The 21,734-nt window shown below is 41.5% G+C and overlaps 2 pseudogenes; one reads left to right on the top strand and one right to left on the bottom strand.

Annotated features, from left to right (window-relative positions):
* Positions 1-282: 282 nt before the first annotated feature.
* On the bottom strand, positions 283-445 carry Gm14883 (annotated as a pseudogene).
* A 20,236-nt stretch (positions 446-20,681) lies between these two features.
* n-R5s5 lies at positions 20,682-20,800 on the top strand (annotated as a pseudogene).
* Positions 20,801-21,734: the final 934 nt, after the last annotated feature.

The following is a 21,734-nucleotide window of genomic DNA, read 5'->3' as shown; positions in this document are numbered from 1 at the left end:
TAGAAGAAGAGCAGAATTAAGGATGTAAAAGAATAGAGGAGAAGCAAAGGAGAAGCAAAATAGAAGATAGCAGAAAATAGCAGAACAGAGCATAAGAGAGATGGAGACAAAGGAGCTGCAGAAAGAGCAAAAAGAGGAGGCAGGCTTCTTAACTTCAGACAGGTTCTTTCTTTTTTTCTAGGTTCATCATTTATTGTTCAAATTGAGTATTACATCATGAGTTCACATCAATTTCTTCAGTCATGGGACTTAACAGATGAGGTCACACATTTCAAAACCCATTTATGTTGCTTTCATAGCTGGAGTCTTTTAGGCCTTAACTTGAAGTATAAGACTAACAAAGCAATGCCAGGACATAATTCATTCTACTCGTGAGAATATAAGAGTTGAAATAATTTTTAATAGCAGTGAACTGGAATTGGCCATCACTTTCTGGATCAGCCATGACTTCAATCTTCGCCCAAATCATAAACGCTGCAGCAGATGTCCTTCAACAAATCCTGAGACAGGTTCTGCTGATAAGCACAGGTATTAATTCACCAGAGATCTGCAGCTTCTGGCCTCAGAGCAACTTGGATTAAGACAGAATTATCAAGTACAGAGAATTATAAAGTAAGTAAGAGTTGGGTTTTCTAGCACTAATTAAGCAAAGATATTCATAAAGTAAATAATAGAGAGATAAAGAGTTAAGTTTCCTCAGCGTTTAATGAAACATAGAGCAGTAATAAAGAGTTAAGTTTTTAGCACAGAGCAATATGAAAGAGTTAAGTCCCCAGCACTTAATGAAGTGCAGAACAATAAGAAAGAGCTAAGTAGTAAAATATAGCATATAGAGTTATAGAGAAAAGATGCCAGCAGTTTTAAGTCATGATTAAGCAAAAAACGTTTAGAGTTTTAGAAGCATTAACTTCAGCATCCAGCATAAAGTATTAAAAGGCTGGAGATCTTTTCATCTGTGTGCCCTTCCCCTAAGGGCAGGCAGAGACTCTCAGCAAAAAGTTACCCATAAAGAGCCTCAACTGACCCTAAAAGTTACAAAGGCGGGGATGGGGATGGGGGGTGGGGGGGTGGGGGGATGGGGGGGTGGAGATCATTAGTGAACTTCCTGCTCTTTCAGAGGACCTAAGTTTGGTTCCCCAGTACTTGAGCTGGGTGGCTCACAACTATCTTCACAAGCACAAAGATACACAGACACACAAACACATGTACATGCACACATCTAAAAATAATAATCTTTAAATGCTGTTTTTTGCTTTTGTTTTGGTTTTTGGTTTTTGGTTCCCCTGCATGATCTATAGCCCAAGGAAAATCCCTGGTAATAATGCAGAACAAAAAAGAACCAGATGAGACTTTATGAAGGACAAACAACGACTTTACAAGCCTTTGGATTAAACCCTCAGTATGGGTAACCGACATGCCAAGTAGAACAATCACAGCCACATCAACTATAATAGAAAGATAATTTCTATTTGTAAATATATCAGTAGTTGTAGCTTTCCTTCATGGTTCGGATCTAATTGCTTTTCTTTGGCAGAACTGGTACCTTCCTTTTTAATCTACCCTATCACTGGATTTCTCCTTAATGTTTTCCTCTTGTATTTTTTGACATACATAGTTATCAGTATGTTTTTGTTTTGTTTTGCTTTATTTTGCTTTTTTTTTTTTTAACAATCCGAGGAATACACTTGGATCACGCTTTTTAAAGATAACTGTCCTGAAATAAGCATTAGCCGTGGCTTTCCTGGCTCTTGTATGTTCTGGGGTTATTGATTGGCATAATCATATTGCTTAAACCTTGCATTTTTTATCTTGAATTTTTGTTTTCTGGGATATGTGAAAGTTTCAAATTAAGATGCTTATGAGACAAGGATTGCATCCAACTCCTACTACAGGAAATCTAGAGTCTCTTCTCTAACCAATAGATAATAGTAGAATGAAAGACTTAATGAGTCTTCATCGGCAGAAATTATACCTCTTATCAGCAGGGAAGAAGCTATAAAAGACTAATGAAAACACCCTTCAGCAACCCAGGAAGATTTCTAGGACCAAGCTGGTGAGGAGCGGGAACTCACAGCACAAAAATAAGGGTGTGGAAACAAAGGCATCAGGACTAACAAATGAAAGAAGCCAGTTGGCAGAAAAGGACCAGAAATCTCTCCCAATCTGAGGTACATATAACTAACAAGAAACCAGAAAATCTCATGATACACAAATATGGAGGGACATGGGTGTTGTAGATAGTCTTGGGGCTAATTATGTTTGATGTTAATGCCATTCTCCTGTGTGAGGCTCTGAACAAGGAATGAGTCAGCATTCAGGTGATTTCCTGTAAACCTGCTTCCCACCTTAATTTGTAAAATAAAGGAGAGCTGATGATTGGGCAGATAAAAGGGAAGGTGGAGTGGAAGGTTGAGAGAGAGAAGAAGGAGAAAATGGAAGAGGGAGAGGACCCAGAGGAAGAGGAAGAAGAAGAAAAGTGGAGCAGAAGCACATGGCCTGGAGAAACCACAATTTCTTTTTTTTTTTTTTTTTTTTAATGTTTTTTGTTTTTTCGAGGCAGGGTTTCTCTGTATAGTCCTGGCTGTTCTGGAACTCACTTTGTAGACCAGGCTGGCCTCGAACTCAGAAATCCGCCTGCCTCTGCCTTCTGAGTGCTGGGATTAAAGGCGTGCGCCACCACGCCCGGCGAAACCGCAATTTCTAAGGGGTCTCATAGATGTGAAAGATGGTAGTGTAGTGGTCAATCTGCGCAGTCTAGGCACACAGCATGTAATCATATTAACTGTGTTGTGTTTTTATTGCCAGGGCATATTTGGGAGGAGATTTACCACAACACATGGGTGCTGTGAAAATAACCTATAAAAGGTCACAACCCACATGGCATGGGAATTTGGAATATCTCTCTTTTGCTCATCCTATCTCATTTCCACCTTGAGTATCTTTTTTCTTCCTTGATAAACTGTTTCTATTTCTATCACTATTCAGGTGTTCCTGGCCTAGTTGATTACAGAACACAAAGTCTTGTAAATTCAGCAGGTCCCCTCCAAACCAGCTATGCATTTATAAGAACATGGTATCAATTATTCTGAGTGGTTTTGTTGCAGTAGTGGCATAAAATTAGAACTAGATAGAACACTGTTCTAATCTTAAACATTTCAAAATGAGACCTGAAAGATTCAAAATGCTTCCAGTGAATCAACTCCATTCTCAAACCAATCTAAGTATATTTATAGAAATTAAAACAATATCTAGACCAATTGCTTTCTGGTTGGTTTTCAGTTCTATTCCCCAGGAAGAAATGCATGCTCACTATTGTAAATCTGACCAAGAACCCATGGTTGCAGAGGTCCCAGTAGTGAATCTACTAATAATATTCTACTAAAACAGAATAGCATTAAATAGCTCTCTAAATTCATATCTAGACCTATAGATTAGAGCAGATTTCAGTAGTCATCAAAGAAATTTCTGGTGGTCAACACAGAAACTCGGCTAAAAGTACAGAGAATAAGTGTTAGAGGAGTGCATAGCCAAGAAAGAATATCTTGCATCACTCCTACCACCCAGTGTCAGAAAGCATCCTAGAAGAGAGGGCAGAAAGATTGTGTTATTAGACGCGTTCTCACGACCGGCCAGGAAGAACACCACAGACCAGAATCTTCTGCGGCAAAACTTTATTGCTTACATCTTCAGGAGCCAGAGTGCAAGAAGCAAGAGAGAGAGAAGCAAGAGAGAGAGAAAACGAAACCCCGTCCCTATTAAAGAGAATTCTCCTTCGCCTAGGACGTGTCACTCCCTGATTGGCTGCAGCCCATCGGCCGAGTTGACGTCACGGGGAAGGCAGAGCACATGGAGTGAAGAACCACCCTCGGCACATGCGCAGATTATTTGTTTACCACTTAGAACACAGCTGTCAGCGCCATCTTGTAACGGCGAATGTGGGCGCGGCTCCCAACATCTCCCCCTTTCCTTTTAATAAGAGCAAATAGGCCACCCATATTAATGAGAGTGGAGATAGAGGTCAAATCCCCAGTGTGTAGGTAAAGGAGCCATGTACAGGATTAGCTCTTAGGCTCACAGGCTTTTACCCAGAGCAACCCTGACCTGCTCCCGTGTCGTTTTGCCTGGGGGAAGGGAACTAGGACACTGAACCTTCATGAAAGATGACATGTCTCCCTAGAATAGGCTCATATATGCCGCAGAGCCTTTCCATTGCAGTGCTTAGCCGTGCAACTCTCTCGGGCTGCTGAAGCACACTCACTCTATCCCGTGCAATGAGACTAGCCTCGTGGGATATAAGAGCTGAGTGGCCAGCGACCTATTGCCTAAGCATAGATAACCATATATCAGGGGGAGCACTATGTTCTAGAGCTGCAAGCGCCTGGGCAATAACCACCTTGTCTCTCCTAGTTTAGGCCTTAAGCTTACAGACCAATCAAAGAAGCAACACTAATCCACAGCAAAGTGTATCTCCAAATAATATTAATCCCACCCATTTTTTAAAGAAAGAAAATGCTGAGGAGATCCAATTGGGTAATCCTTTGGTCAGCGACAGGTCCAAGCGCGTGGAGTTGACCTGAAGTCTCAATTCCCGAAGGATCTGTTCAAATTCAGCCGTCCAATTCTGTAACATATACTGAAAAAGACTTTTTGACAAATTAGCTGCCCTAGTAAATTTAACATACTGAATGGAAATAACACACAATCCCGGAAACTTTTGTTCACATCCCAGCTGAGTTATTTGTCATAATACATCTAGTTGTATCTGGACAAGATCTATGAGTTGATTAACCAGCATGAGACCTCTCTGTATCTTGACATTAGCTGAGGCCTGTTCATCTATGACTGTAGTCACTGAGGCTGACAAAGTGTTAATGGTGTCAGTCGTCTGGACCTGTCCAGACAGAGCCAAGGCTGTCTGAATTAAGGCCAAACCCAGTTCCTAGTTAGTGGTAAAAAAGCAGGAGAATACTTGAGCATTATACATCACCGTCATCCACCTTTTGTAAGGCCTGGTTAGCAGCTAGAGTAAGAGTCCTAGGGGAGGAGATATGAGGGTCTCCTTCTAAAATACCAAACAAAGGCCTTAACTCAGCGGAAGGAATCTTTAAAAAAGGTCTGAGCCAATTAATATCTCCCAACAGCTTTTGAAAATCATTTAAGGTATGGAGGTGATCTCTTCTTATCTCTACCTTTTGGGGCACAATCTTATCTGGGGACACCACAGAGCCCAAGAATTGTCCTGTATCAGAAATTTGGACCTTTTCTGTGGCTATCTGTAAACCCCACTGACTTAAAGTTTTAAGTAGAAAAGGATATGCCTTTTGTAGCATGGTAAGGTCTTTATGGCACAGGAGGATGTCATCCATGTAAAGGAGCAAAATTAAAGAGGGGAATTGTTCCCTCACTGGCAAAAGAGCTTCTTGCACATAAAGTTGGCACATTGTAGGACTATTGGACATTCCCTGTGGTAAGACCTTCCATTGATACCTCTTATCAGGTTCCATGTGATTAATAGAGGGGATGGTAAAGGCAAATCTGGGCCTATCTCTTGGACACAAAGGTATAGAAAAGAAACAATCTTTAATATCTATAATAATTAAATTCCAGCCACGTGGTAAGGCGGAAAGTACAGGGAGACCCCTCTGTACTGGGCCAAATAAGTTCATTTGCTCATTAATGGCTCTGAGGTCATGGAGCAGTCTCCACTTTCCTGACTTTTTCTTAATTACAAAAATTGGAGTATTCCAAGGTGAGGTAGATGGCTCAATATGGCCTAGTTTTAATTGTTCCTCTACCAGTTGAATCACAGCTTCCAGTTTTTCAGAGGATAGGTGCCATTGAGGAACCCACACTGGGTCCCCTGTTTTCCATGGTATGGGTCGTGCTGCCCCAATGGCCACTAAGGAAAAACCCAGACCCTGTCTGTCTTGGTTTCCATTAGGTAAGATAGGCTCTATCCTTCCCTGTTCTTGATGTCCTAACCCTTTTCCTTCTTTATAACCCATCTTTGCCATGATATTTTTTGCTTTAGCTGAATACCCTCCCGATGGGGCGTTTTCATTGGACAAAATAAGGCCCAAATGCTGCATAATATCCCTTCCCCAGAGGTTAACCGGGAGTGGGAGCACATAAGGTATGAATTTCCCTTGCTGCCCTTCAGAGGATTCCCACGTCAAGGCAATGGAGCTTATAGTGGGACATGATTGATATCCTAGGCCCTGTAATGAATGAGATGACTCTGTGGTGGGCCATGCTTTGGGCCACCAATGTGTAGAAATTATACTTTTATCTGCTCCGGTATCAAGGATGCCTTCAAACTCTTTTCCGTTGATCTTAAGGCAGAGCTTAGGTCTATCATTTAAAGATACAACCAAATAGGCAGAATCATTTCCTGAGGAGCCCATTTTCTTTATCTCAGGTCCTGCAGATTTTTCCCTGGTATTATCAGGGAGGAGCAGCAGCTGAGCTATCCTATCTCCTTTACTAATAGAAAAAACGCCTTTAGGGCTTGAGCACAGGACCTGTATTTCAGGGGAATGTTGACAATCCATAACTCCAGGGTGGACTACTAAGCCCTGCAAGGTGAGTGAACCCCGGCCGAGAATAAGGCCCATGGTTCCCGGGGGCAAGGATGGTATAGGCTCCACCGGCACCGGCTGAATACTCATTTGAGGCATTAGTAGGAAGTCGGAGGCGGCACGCAGGTCCACCCTTGTGGGTCTTCCTGGGTCGCCTCTCTGACTGCTTCCTGGGTCCTGACAAACTGGTTCCCATATCTTTGAGGGCCCTGGGACCGAGGGCCCGATGACCCGTTTTTTGGCACATAAGTTGATTGACTATCAGGTGGGGGAAGGACTCTGCCCTTTATATCCCTCACAGAGCGACACTGGTCAGCTCTATGATAACCCTTGCCACACTTAGAGCAAAGAGTGAGAGTCCCTCCCTGTTTATCTGGAGCTCTGCAATCTTTCTTAAAATGCCCAGGCTTTCCGCAGTTAAAACATGTCCTCTGATTATTTCTGCTCATGGAGCGGTTTTGGGATTGAAGGATGGCAGCCGCTAAACCTGCATTGCTGAGAGGTCCCCCAAGCTCTCGACAGACCCTGAGCCAGTCTTGTAAGCCTTTGTTCTTTCTTGGGGCTATGGCCGCTCGGCACTCCTTTGTGGCTTGCTCATAGATTAGCTGTTCTATCAGAGGCGCAGCTTGCTCTGACTCTCCAAAAATACGCTCTGCTGCCTCTGTCATTCTGGCCACAAAATCTGAGAAGGATTCCTGAGGTCCCTGGATTATCTTTGTTAACTGACCAGTGGTTTCACCTGCTCGAGAGAGCGCCTTCCAGGCCCTAATAGCCGTGGAAGAAATCTGGGCATAAGCTCCCCAATGGTAGTTTGTCTGATCAGCAGAATAAGCTCCCTGACCCGTTAACAAGTCAAAAGTCCAATCTCTCTGCTCTGGAGTCAAAGCAGCTGCGTTTGCTCGGGCCTGCGCTTGTGCAGCTTCGTGCCAAAGCGCTCTCCATTCCATATATTTGCCCATACTAGGGAGAGCGGCTTTTACAACCGTTTGCCAGTCGGCAGGAGTTAGTGCCATGCCGGCGAGCCTGTCTAACTGCACCAAGGTAAAATTAGCATTGGTTCCGTATTTACGGACCGACTCGGCAATTTCTTTAATTTGTAAGTATTCTACCGGAGCGTGGACACGCCCACCCTCGGCTCCTTCAAAGACTGGAAATGCCTGTTGTATTTTCCTTTGTTCCTCTCTGGGAATGAATGAGTCTGCGCACTGCCTCTCTGCGCACTGCCTCTCTGCGCATTGCTGACGCACTACGCAGGGCGGGGACTCCGCATAGGGCGGACCTTGAAGCCGACTGCCCTGAGGCCAATCAGCAAACTGGCCTTCGCCAGCCGCTTTTGGCTTTTTTCTTGACCAATTAGCTGGCTGGTAATGGGCTGCTTCTTCCTCCCAGTCTGTTTCCTCAGAGGAGAATTCTTCATCTGCTTCAGAACTACTAAGAGCTGGCTCCCCGAGCCCATCCAGCGATGAGCACAGGCTCCTTTTCCTAGAGACCTCCGCTAATTGATCTTTCTTCTTTTCCCTTTTTCCTCTTTTTCTTCTAATCTCTCTCCAGGTATTCCTACCTAACCTTAACTTTTCCTCGGGTTCAAGACCCTTGGAAAGGCCTGTACGCTTATTTTGTGTACCATATTTTCTCTTTGCTCCTACTCTCTCTCCCCGCTTTACTTCTGATAGATTGCCCTGAATTTCATCTAAAATCCTCCCTATCTTAACCACTTGATAACATGTGAAAAGGAACAAAAGGGCTCCTAACATTAGAAAAAATTCAAGGCCAAACATTTTCCACTTTACTTCTGATAGACTATCTTGAATTTCCTTAGAAAGTTCAAGATCAGACTTACCTCGTAAAGCTGTACTCACTGGTACTCTCGTTCCCCAGCTGAAAAGTTCTGAATTCATACAGTTGAATCCTTCTTAACAGTCTGCTTTACGGGAACCTTTATTACCGCGACCCGCAGTTCTGGTTCTGGAATGAGGGATCTTCCTTGCGCCAGTCCCGAGTTTTTTTTTCTCGTCCCGGGTTTCGGCACCAATTGTTATTAGACGCGTTCTCACGACCGGCCAGGAAGAACACCACAGACCAGAATCTTCTGCGGCAAAACTTTATTGCTTACATCTTCAGGAGCCAGAGTGCAAGAAGCAAGAGAGAGAGAAGCAAGAGAGAGAGAAAACGAAACCCCGTCCCTATTAAAGAGAATTCTCCTTCGCCTAGGACGTGTCACTCCCTGATTGGCTGCAGCCCATCGGCCGAGTTGACGTCACGGGGAAGGCAGAGCACATGGAGTGAAGAACCACCCTCGGCACATGCGCAGATTATTTGTTTACCACTTAGAACACAGCTGTCAGCGCCATCTTGTAACGGCGAATGTGGGCGCGGCTCCCAACAAGATTGGAAGAGCAGGGAGGTCCAGGAGGACCAGAGAGAAATTCTTCTTTTGGATAAACAAAATTGCTGCATTCCTGAATCTCAGCAGCTGTGGCTGTCTGCACGGGATTTACAAAAGATTAAACCACTCAACACTTAACCCCTGAGGAGTTATTGGCAGTTGTTCAAAGCTTTTGTTGGGCTTAGCATTTTCTAGGGTAGTCTTTAAGGTCTCTTTTTATAGAATCATACCATTTGCAAATAAAAACAACTTACTTGTACCCCTTTTGTTTTATTTTATTTTATTGTTTTATTGATGTGTCTAGAATTTTATACATTATTTGAACATTACTATTGGAATTTAAAAAACAAAAACAAAAACCAAAAAAACCCAAACTTGTCTTATTCCTGATTTTTTTGTTTGTTTGTTTTGTTTTGTTTTTGAGACAGCCTTTCTATTATGTCACTCTGACTGTTCTGGAACTCATTAAATAGACCAGATTGTCCTTGAACTCACAGAGACCCACATGTTCTACTTCCCAAGTGTTGGAATTGGTACTGATTTAAAAAAAAAACAAAAAAACATTTGTTTTTTCTCATTCAGTATAATGTTGCCTGCAGACCAGTCATACACAGACTTTACTGCGCTGAGGTATGTTCCTTCTCTTTCTAGTTTATTCAGCATTTGACTCATGAAAGGATGGCCTTTTTCAAAGGCCTTTTACGCATCTATTGAAACAATACTGATTTTTGGTCCTTGATTCTGTTTATATGCTTTTTTACATTTATCGGGTTTTTTTGTTTTGTTTTGTTTATTTTTACTTTTTGCAGTATCCTTGCATTCTTAGAATGAATACAATTTTATCTTGACATAAATGTGTTTTATTGCCTAGTGATTCTTAATTTCAGTATTACCTATTGTAATATCCCTCTTTCATCTCTAATTCTATTAACTTGGGTTTCTTTCTCTCTCTTTTCTTTTTTTAACTAATTTGGCTAAGAGTTTCTCACTTATCTCTTAAGAAAACAACTGTATTCAATATTTCTTTGTATTATTCTTTTAGGTCACAATATGCTCTGTTGTTTTTTTTTTTTTTTCTTTTTTAGTATAGAATAGAGTTTATTTAGCGCATAGGGAGGGGAGTCAAGAGTGTAGTAGAGGCAGAGAAAGGGAGAGAGTAGAGAAATAGAGGAGTAGAAGCTGGCCATGAGCACAGGGAGAGAGGTGGGGGGAAGGGGAGCAGAGAAAGAGCAAGAGAGCTTTTACTCTTTCTTTAGTAATTTTGTGATTTTGTGTTTGACTTGTTCTTGATCATTATGTTATTTAGTTAAGACCTCTTTAAATTTTCTACTTATTTATTTTTATTCATATTTATTTATTTTTACAACAGGGTCTCTCTACATAGTTCTGGATGGCCTGGAACTTGCTACATAGACTAAGCTGGCCTCAATCTTACAGAAATACAACTGCTTCTGCCTTTCACTCTGAACTTTTGGGATTAAAGTTATCTTCACAGGTAGTGAAACCTCTCTGATGTTTTGAATGTTGGCACTCATATGATAAACTTCTGCCTAGAAGTGATCTTGCTGTCTTCTACCCCTTCTGTGGAATTTTCATTTTCCTATGATCCTAGGTTATAAATTTCTTCTCTGATATATTTCAGTTAGGCCATTGACCTATTTGACCTATATTGAATAAATATGTGTTGCTCATTCACAGCATTTGCACCATCTTTATAGTTTCTATATATATTGATTTCTACTTTTATTCCATTATAATCTGATGAGGTACTAGACAACTTTTCACATTTGCTAAGACTTAATTTATAGCCTAAAACTGGGCTATTTAAAAGGATGTCCTAAAGGTTGTGAAGAAAAATGCATATTCTGCAACTTTTGGATAAAATTTTCTGCAGGAGTCTATTAAATTAATTTGACTCATGGTATAGCTTAAGTATAAAGATTCTTTGTTGATTTTCTAGTCTGGGTGGTCTGCCGATTGATAAGAGTGGAATACTAAAGTCACCCAACTATTATTGCATCTGCACCTATCTGTCCCATTGTGTCCAGTGGTGTGTTGTTGCTGCTTTTTTTTTTTTTTAATGAAATAAGTATAAATACACTTGGTGAATATATGTTTATAATCATTATATATTCTTGACTGAGTTTTCCCTTTATTAATATGTAGTGAGTAATTTCTTTATCCAACCTAACTTGGGCTTGGAGTTTTTCGATTCAATGTACTTACAATATAATCTTCCTTCATTTTCTCTCAGTTTATGAAAGTCTTTGCCAATGTGGTGAATTTCTTGGAAATCGCTCACAGTTGGATCATAGTTTTTAATCTCATTAGATTGTACACGTTAGTTAAGATCATTCACATTTAGGATTATTATTTGAAAGTATGTACTTATTTCTTCTTTATCTTAGAGACTTGCTAGTTTACATTACTGAATAATATTTGTTTCCTAATTCTCTCCATCTATTTCTTCTGTTGACATTTATTTTGTCCTGAGTTCACAGGCTTATGTATATCTTTCTCTTTTGTGTATAGCATTCCTTTAAATGTCTAGTAATTCTGGCTTAGTGGTTACAGATTCCTTTACTTTATACATATCACAAATGTCTTCATTTGTTCTTTAATTTTAAAGCTAACTTTATTGAATAAGCTATGTTAGTTTACAGTTAGTTTAAGGGCTTGTAATACATTGGTCCATGTTCTCCTAGCCTTTGGGGTTTCTGATGAGAGGTCTGCTATCACACTGATGGGTTTGCCCTTGTAAGTTACTTAGTTCCTATCTCCTTCAGCTTTCAGTATTCTTTGTTATTGTTTTGTCTTTTTGACATTTTAAACATAACACAGAATGTCTATTTTGGGTTCAAGATTCTTCTTGTACTTGGATGTTCACTTCTTTCTTATTATTTAAGAACTTTTCTTATAAATGTCATTGAAATTTGAAATAGTCTTCCTATCCCTATATAATATGTATATTGGTTCTCCATTCTGCACTACAAATTTATAGGTTTGGTCTTAAACCTCAGACTGCTTAAATGTGTTTATGAGATTGCTGCACCCCCTTTTGCTACCCACATGTAATAATTAATCATGTCTTCAAACCACTGATAGTCTTTCTTCTACCTGGTCAACTATATTAGTGATGCTCTAATATTAGTGGTTTTCAACCTGTGGGCCATGACCCCTTTGGAGTAAAACAATCCTTTTACAGGAGTCACATGTCATATATCCTACATACTACATTATAATTTATAACAATGGCAGAATTACAGTTATGAAGTAGCAACAAAAATAATTGTATGGCTGAGGGTTACAACAACATAAGTAACTGTATTAAAGGGTCATAACATTAGGAAAGTTGAGAATCACTGCTGTATCTACATGGATATTTTTAGTTTGTTGAACTTTTCATTTTTGTGCTTTTGTTTTTTCTACTTCTTTCATCTGTTGAATCCTCTTGCAAGTCACTGAGCAGATTTTAAAAGTACACTTTTTAGTAATATTAAATATCCCAGCCTGGGGCTTCTTTTTTGTTTTTTGGTTTTTTATTTGTTTCTTTGTTTGGTTTGTTTTGTTTTTTGAGACAGGGTTTCTATGTGTAGCCCTGGCTGTCCTGGAACTCACACTGTAAACCAGACTGGCCTTGAACTCAGAAATCCTCCTGCCTCTGTCTCCCAAGTGCTGGGATTAAAGCTGTGTGCCACCACTGCCTGGCCCAGCCTGGGACTTCTAACCTACCATTGGTTATTGAGTTCCCCGGAGAAAAACACAGCCTTTATATATTTTTTAATATGCCTTAGGCAGCACAAGAGCTGGGCAAGTGCCTACTTTTCATGCTGTTAGAATCTACCTTCCTATCCATAACCCAAGTTATTACTGTTTCATCTGGGCTGCTCTTAGCTCTACATGGCCATGTGTTTATTTATGGCTCAGCTAACCCATGGTGGCTCTCCTTTCTCTTCTCCTATTCCATGGTGGCTTCTTCCTGCCTCTTCCCTCCTCCTGGTCCTCTCTCTACATCTACATCTCTTTTGCCCAGCTACTGAGGTTGGCATTTTTATCCATCAATCAGAATTAACTTGGGGGCAGGGTCCCAGGGGTTATGTGCAGATGTCTTAGAGGCCTGCACTTAGCATTACAATAGACAGTAACAGACAAAAACTCAACACTATTTTTTTTTCCTCTGACATTTTAAGCAGTTCAGTGTCTTTGGATTTGGTCATTGAAGGGTTATAAACTTTTGGAGGAATCCTGTGCCCCTGCTTTTGCCATTTCTTGTGTTGCTATGCTATTATTTGCATATATGTTAGATGAATATCTGGTTTTATATGTGGATCTTCTTTGTGAGACAATTTTCCTTGAGGGATCAACACATAATACTACTTAGAAAGCAAAAAAGGTACACTTTAACAGCACTACTGGTATTATGGGGTATCCACATGAGTAGTCATAGGTTTAAGTCAATAGAAAATCTTTATTAGACAGCTAGAGACTACACAGAGTGTTCAAGATCCCAGTGTGGCACTGTGCCTTTCTGAGGATGAGCTTTCAAACACATAAATCCTGTTCTGGGTTGACATACTTCAGTTGACGAGAGCAGTTAGGCAAAACAGAAACTACAGAAGCCAAAAGCAAAATTGAGAAACTTTCAAAGAACTATAGACTTTGATGAATTAGGTCTTCATTTTTGTTTTGGCAGGTGATACTGTCTAGGTGCAGAGTTTTCAGGTCTGAATGGTTCTTCAATCATGAAGCCAGTTGTGCTAAGGTCTGGGGGCCTAGTACACTACCAAAATACATCAGACATAGACATACGATAAAAACCAACTACAATACCACCAATAACCAGAGAAAAGTGGCAAAATTATAGAATTAAGTATGAACTTAAATTTACAAAGTTACAATAAAAAATTAATTTAGGGGGCAGTTGGGGCTGGAGAAATAATTCAACAGTTAAGACCATGTACCACTCTTGTGAAGGATCTGAGTTTGGTTCCTCCAACATCCACATGGATGTTCACAAACACCATCAACTGTGGTTCTGGGGAATCTGAGTCTTCTTCTGGTATCCACAGGCTACTACTAACACATATTTATACAATCTCCCATAAGCACACATATGTCACATGAAAATAAAAGTGGGGAAGCAGTGAGAGAAAAAAAAGCAAGATTAAATAAAGATAATGGAGAAGAGAACCAAGAAAGATTTAGTATTCAGTTATAAAGAAAAATGTAAATAAAATTAGATAAATATAGGAAGAGGAATAAAAATAAAAACAAGGTTTTTAAAAGTAACTCTAAAAATATAGTAAAAGATATATAATAAAAAATAGTAAAAAAAAAAAAAATAGTAAAACATTCTTGGGGAAAAAAACCCCAAAGAATTAGAGAAGCTTGTTTTGAAGTATCTAATATTAGACTCTACCATGGTGGTGTGTATGTGTGTGTGTGTGTGGGGGGGCAGTGGATCATAGGTAGAATCAATTTTAGTTTTTATTAGTTCCCACCATGCAGGATAGTGCTGTATTTTGGCTGAAAGATAGATGAAAGTGTATGCTATTAGGATCTGGCCATATTAATGTTAGAAGCGCCCCTTATTTATATATTTGTGTAAGGGTCCAAAAATCACTGAAGGAAGACCTCAGACTTAGTATACAAAGACAAAGAGCATTTATTCTACAGACACAACCAGCACGCAGGGGTCAAATATTCTCCAAAATGGTGATCCCAGACAAAGGTGCACAGGTCTTTTCATAGGGAACTGGGAGAACTCTTGATGATTAGGTAATCTAAAATTTCATTGGTGGGCTTGGGGGGTCACAGGTGATCAGTGTTCTGCATTCCTATGTCATAAACATTTAATCATAGGATGAGATAGGGCTGTCCAACACAAAGGTCCCATTCTGAGGTGAGATATTTCCCCATTTTTGTGGTTACCCATAGGCTGTTCTTTGGGAAGAAGTGTTATGAACTTGTTTCTGGATTTTATGGTCTGTTCCTGGAGCTGGTGCCTATGGCCTGGTTGTTAGCATTCCTTCTAGCCTTCACCCAGCAGTAACCTGGCAATAGCAGGTAAGCCTGGATACTATAAAAGGAGCTGTTTGCCTCCTCCTCGCTCTCTTACTCTCTCCCTGACCATTTCTCCCTTTCCCCATTTTCCTCCTCCCTCTCTCTCCACTTGTCCCTGGCCAGCCTCTCCTCTTCTGTCTGTCTGTCTGTCTGTTTGTCTGTCTTTCTCTGCCTCTACTCCCTTCTCAATGCCCTTCCCATGTCCTAAATAAACTCTATTCTACACTATCTACACTACACCCATCATATGGCTGTTACCTTAGGGGGAAGGTGTTATGTTTTATAAAAAGATAAGGAAGAAAGAATATATTTGGTGGAGGTATGGTATGGTGTGGGGAGGAGGGTGTCTCTTCAGGCCTATGCTGAGGTATTCCTTCCCCCTTGAGGTACCAGCCACACTGATGGTATAGTATAGAATAGAGTTTATTGAGGGCATAGGGAGGTGAGTCAAGAGAAAGGGAGAGAAGAAGAAGAAATAGAAGGAGAAGAAGGGGGAAGGGAATGGGGAAAGAGTGGGAAAAGGGTAAGGGAGCAGGAGCAAGAGGATAAGAAAATGGAGCAAGAGAGAGAAGAGGAAGCAAGCAGCCCCTTTTATAATGAGTCAAGCATACCTGGCTATTGCCAGATAACTATGGGGCAGAGCCTAGATGAAATGCCAACATTCTCCTGGTTTTGGTTTAATTAAAAAAAAAAAATCCATGCACGCCTTTAATCCCAGCACTTGGGAGGCAGAGGCAGGCAGATTTCTGAGTTCGAGGCCATCCTGCTCTACAAAGTGAGTTCCAGGACAGCCAGGGCTATACAGAGAAACCCTGTCTCGAAGACCAAAAAAAAAAGAAAGAAAGAAAAATTAGAAAGAGGTGATGGTGGATCAGGAATAGGGTTGTTGTGATCTGTAGCTATTTCCTACTGAACTTGGGGTGACATATCTCTGGCAAACCTAAGAAAATGGGTATGGGAATGTTCATCCAGTCTTCGGAGAGTTGGCTGTTTCCATGCAGTTCAGGGTCTGTAGAACTATTTGTAAATAGATAGGAAGGAGCAAGTCCAGTAGTAGAAGTGTCTGTGTCTGTGAGAGCAGATTAGAGCATCTGTGGGTTGCTTCTCTGAAGTTGTCCTGGATGTAGTAAAGGCCTGGACTTAACAAGATGCTGAAACACACACACACACACACACACACACACACACACACACACACACACGTATTATAGACAGAGAATAAAGTTGAGTATGTTTGGGAGAAAAAAAATTCTTAGGTGTACCTTTAAAACCTTTAGGTCTTGGTGCTCATGGTGAGTGGAGTCTCAATTTCAAGGCACAGAAAAGGAATCCCACCCTCTGGAATAGATAGCAAAAGAGAAATGGAGTCTATTTGGTCCATGAGAGGTAGGTCTGTCTGGGTTTCCTGTAGCTTATAAGTTTACAAAGGAGATACATTTTTATGTTAACATAAATAGTCTTTTAGATGAGCTTAGGGAAGACAAAAACTTTTTGTGGCACAGAAGGATCAAGAAGGGCTTTTTCCTTCTGTCTAGGAGACTGAATATATTACATTTAGCAAAATGAGAAACAGGCTTAAGTCCATAGTTATAGCAGGAAATAATAAAAAATGGTACCATCCCATGGTATACCCACCTACTCTCTGGCCCCAGTGACATGCTGCCTCCATGGCCCCATGCAATGACTGATCATGATTCTCTTGCTCAGATTCTGCTCACATTCCCATCCATCCATCCACTGTCGTCAGTGGTCCCAAATCCCAGTAACCTGGTAAAATCAAAACTCTAGAGGCTTGTAATTTATGAGTCAGATTTATATCAGTAAATTCTCATCCCAAAAAAATGTCTACACAATTAACTCAGAGCCAACTGATGTTGCTATAAATTGCCCACTTCGATAATACAAATTGTCCTGGAATTATCTGTCCTTTATATGATATTCATAGCTACCTGTGGCTAATTAAAGCCACATAGAATCTGGATCATCTTTCTAGTCCTTCAACTTCCTTCCTTCCTCCCCTCCTTTTTTCCTGTCCCTGTCTCTGAAACCCTTACCTCTACCTCCCCTTTCCCTGTCTAATCACAGGCTTCTTGTTGTATTAATATTTAAATTAATTGGGGGGAAATTCTGCTACACATAGTTAAAAGTCAACCAAGGGAAACTTATATTTGAGCATGATAGCTTATAGTGTAGATTCCACACAAGAAACACTTTAAGTTTATCTTAAAGGGAATCAAAGGAAACATATACTTGAACTTGTGATTATATAGTTGGATTGTATAGTGGAATGTTTCATTAGGGTGATGCTAATTTATAAGAACTATACTGATTAATGTTAGGACAATGGCATAGCAAGAAGAGGAAATTTAGTCACTGGAAACTGAGTTTAGCTAAGGAAGTAACAGAAGGTTACATCTGTGAAAGCTTACATCAGAACTTGTATTGAAAGAACCTAGTGGGGAAACCCCCACTCTGTTCCCAATTCGGCGTGCACCCAAAAATCACTAACAGACCGTCTTGATGTAAATACATGAGGTAGTTTAATGGCGGAGCTCCGGGTCAAAACGTATCTCACGCAGGAGACAGTGGATTCGACCATGAGGCTTGAAAGCTAGGGGTTTTTATAGAAAAGGGTCTGGGGCTGGGGGAGGAATTGGCGTGGTTTCACATGATTGGTCCATTTAAACATCAGCAGGCTGTACATACAGATAACATTTAACTTAGGTCAGAAGGGTGGGAGATAGGGAGGCGCCGGGCCAGTCCGGACATGTCATTCTCTTTATCTTTATAGCCAAGCAGCCTCAGGAAATGTCTTAACGACGGGCCTGCCTGGGCATGTCCTGGCCTGTTCTGCTATGTTCTCAGCCCCAGGTTTCAAAGCTCACAAACAACTCTTTGGGCTATTTGACATAAATTACATGAATCACAGGTCTCAAGTTTTATTTTCTTTCAGTATATTGTTTATCATGAAGTCTGTAAGAAATCTGGCAGTCTTAGCTAGGTAATGAATTTATTAATGAGCAAATATAGTGACAAAATACCTTAGGGTAAGGAGCTAGGTCTGTTTTCTAGCTGTCAAGCTACAGTTACCTTAGCTGTCAGTATAGTCAGAAATCTGGGAAGAATAAATTATAACCTAGGAGTCATGTATTAATAAAAATGACAGAGATTGGTCTTTGGGCCACTACCTTAACAGTTCCCAAGTCCCTGTGGTCTCCATCACAACTTGGATGGAGTCAGTCTGGCTGTCAGACCCAGAAGATGAAAGCTTTTTCTTTTGTTCCTGTGAAGTAGATATGTGTAAAATGAGAAACGACCCACCTTGACTTAGGCAATATGAGACATTTGACTCTCAGGGTATCTTGTTTGTCCACAGTGTAGACCAAGCTCTGCCAGTGGGCAAGGCAATGGAGTGGTATTTCTCAGTAGCTATCATACCACAATCAAGGTACTTTTGTCACTGTGCCCATTATCTTCTTGGAGACTTTGGGGGTAATTGTTAGGCTTTGGGAGTCTCTGTCTGTCATAAGCTTAAACATTTAGCAGATTTCTGATAGGATTGAGAGCAGTATCTATTGAACAAATCTGAGTTAAACAACTTGTGTTTGTTTAATTATTTGTTTAAGAATGCTGCTACATCCACTTCAGTAGTGACAAGTGTGACAGGCCCCACAAACCTGGGTGATGTCTTTGAAAGAAAATAAAACTTGAGACCTGTGATTCATGTAATAGCCCAAAGAGTTGTTTGTGAGCTTTGAAGCCTGGGTCTGAGAACATAGCAGAACAGGCCAGGGCATGCCCGGGCAGGCCCATTGTTAAGGCATTCCTGAGGCTGCTTGGCCATAAAGATAAAGAGAATGTCCAGACTGGCCCGGCGCCTCCCTATCTCCTGCCCTTCTGATGTGGGTTTAATGTTAACCAGATGCTCTGCTGTTACCTCGATCTGCACGTACAGTTTGCTGATGTTTAAATGAACCAATCATGTGAAACTGCGCCAATTCCTCCCCCAGCCCCAGCCCCTTTTCTATAAAAACCCCTAGCTTTCGAGCCTCGTGGCCGACATCCGTTATCTCCTGTGTGAGATATGTATTGGTCCGGAGCTCCATCATTAAACTACCTCATGTGTTTACATCAAGACAGTCTCTTGTGATTTTTTTGGGTGCATGCCGACTCGAGATATGAGTGGGGGGGTTTCCCCACTAGGTTCTTTCATCCTGAGGTGAAAAGTTCACGGAAACTTAGTCTCCTGGAACAGTGGCATCCTGTATAACGAATGCTCAATGTCCTTGCTTTACTTGGTAAGCGGATCTGTGTGCTTTTGAAAGACCCCCAAATGGAGACCCTTACTCAAGTCTCAGGACAACGGCAGACCCCCAAGAACTCATGAGAGACCAAGCTTGATGCAAATCACACGAGGCTTTACTCGCAGAAAGCCAGAGCTCTGGGGACAACTCGTATCCCATGCAGGGGTAGAGGAGTCGACCCCAAAGGGAAATGGGACCCTCCTTTTATGGGCCCTCAAGGGGGAAAGGAAGAGGGGAGGGGAGGGGATTTCCAGATTACATGTCCCTAAGAAACCAATCAGGTAAGTTTTGATTTCCTGATCTGAGGCAGGAGGGGTACAAGGAAGGAGTCAAGAGCAGGGGCAGCTGCAAGCACAATGACGCCATTGGCTAATGGCTGGTATATGGGGCAACTCAGGATTGGCTCAATCTAAAGTTGCTGGGAAATTTTTTCAAATTCAGCCCAGCAACCACACTGCAAACACCTGTCAGTGACCTATAGTGGTTGGCAAGCATAACGGGTTCAAGGAATGGTCAAAACATTCTGTACAAACATTTCCTGGAGCAAGTTAAACTTTTACTTTCTGCCAATAATGAAGTCCATTTTGGAAACAAGTTTAGGGGCTTACATGAATTTTTACTCTCTGTCAGGATCTTTCATTTTCCCTTAATATTGCTTTATTATAAGTGCTCCTAAGGATTGATTTATATATATATATATAAGTTATATATATATATATATATATATATATATATATATATATATATATATATAATGTTAGATTCTAGGCAGTCCTTGATCTGACCCTGGGCATGGATAGTTAAGTCACTGCCCTAGATAGGAATTTACCATTATCTAGGAAGAAGGAAGTTTGTGATCTAAGGAGGAACCAGAGTAGATACTTAGAACCATAGATAGCTGAGTTACACCCATACACAAGTATTTACAATGGCCTAGGGGGAAGGTGGACTATACAATAGACTAGAATAGGAACTATGGCAAGGGAGTGAAGCCCTTGCACCTGACTTCTAAGATTAAGCAGACCTTAGGTGGGGCTGCTTTTGATTCCGAGTTGTTAACATTGAATTTTATCCCAGTAGGTTCCTGCCAGTCCTTTGTAGGCATTCCCCTGTTTTGTGTCAGATGTACCTTGCCTGCTGTGATATCCGACTCCTTTGTTTTCTGTATTATAAAACTGATGCTCGCTTTGAGATGAATTGCATTCATTTGAGACAAATCCACACTCCCTTGTGTTGAGTCTGTTTCAACACACTTTCGCCAACTCCTTTGCCCACCTGTAACTGGAACCCAAGTTTCTCCTGTGGAATGAGGACCCAAGTGAGGTTCGTCTGCAACAGAATGCATCTAGAGTCTATGGCCATACCACCCTGAATGCATCTGATCTTGTCTGATCTCAGAAGCTAAGCAGGGTCAGGCCTGGTTAGTGCTTAGATGGGAGACCGCCTGGGAATACTGGGTGCTGTAGGCTTAAAAAAATGCATCTAGAAAATAGAGCACACTATAACTTAATGACAGTAGCAAAAACAAGGCTAAACATACATAAAGCAGTGATCTTGAACCTGTATACTGTTTAGAAATCTCAGCCTTGTGGCTATGTATCAGCAGAGAAAAAGCACATGAAGAGACAAACACACAAAGAGACAAATGGCTGAGTTTTGTCTAGTGTACACTTAGCTTAGAGTTGAATGTTAAGATATCAGAGGGCTGACAGTGGTGGCTGTGGCTGTGAAGAAGCTTGGCTGAACCAAGTACTGTCTAGGGACAGAGTGTACCCAGGTTGGTTTGGGCTGTGCCACAGACTGAGTGGGCAGGCATTCATGCAGAATCACTTCCCAGGCAGCTAACAGTGTCCTGGAGACCTGGCACTGGGTGGCAGCTGTGGTAGAGCCAGTGCAAGTGAACAGGGTGGGGTAAGAGCTGGTACGACATCAGCATTCTCGAAGTTTCCTAGCAACTCAGCTCAGGTAGTGTGAGAGAATTCCCACCCAAGCTGGTGGCAGTGGTGTCAGGTGGCTGCTGGAAAGCAGGAAGAACATGATGGGGGTGGGTCAGATGGCCGAGGGAAAGCAGAGACTCAGCAGAACAGGGGTCCAGGCAGAACACTGAAATGCGGGGGTGTGAGGGGAGCTGCTTTTCCTTGGTGGCAGAATCAAGGGGCAGGGTGGCGCCAGGCCCACAGGGCCGAGCTTCCTCCTCCCCAGCATGACACAGAAGTGCACGTGGTGGAGGCAGGGTTATGGCTGCTTTTCCTGCAGCAGCAGCAGCAGCAGCAGCAGCAGAATCAAGGGACTGTGAACGAGGAGCAGAGCAAGAGCAGAGCAAGTGGCAAGAGAATGGGAGGGGGAGGTAAAAGCCTACGGATCGCCAATGAAAGAGTTGCTTTTAAAGTGTCAGTTAAGTGG

The sequence above is a fragment of the Mus musculus genome, chromosome X (assembly GCF_000001635.26).
Source record: "Mus musculus strain C57BL/6J chromosome X, GRCm38.p6 C57BL/6J".
NCBI lineage: Eukaryota > Metazoa > Chordata > Mammalia > Rodentia > Muridae > Mus > Mus musculus.
Note: the sequence above shows the minus strand (reverse complement) of the source record. Positions and strands in the feature narration are given on the sequence as shown.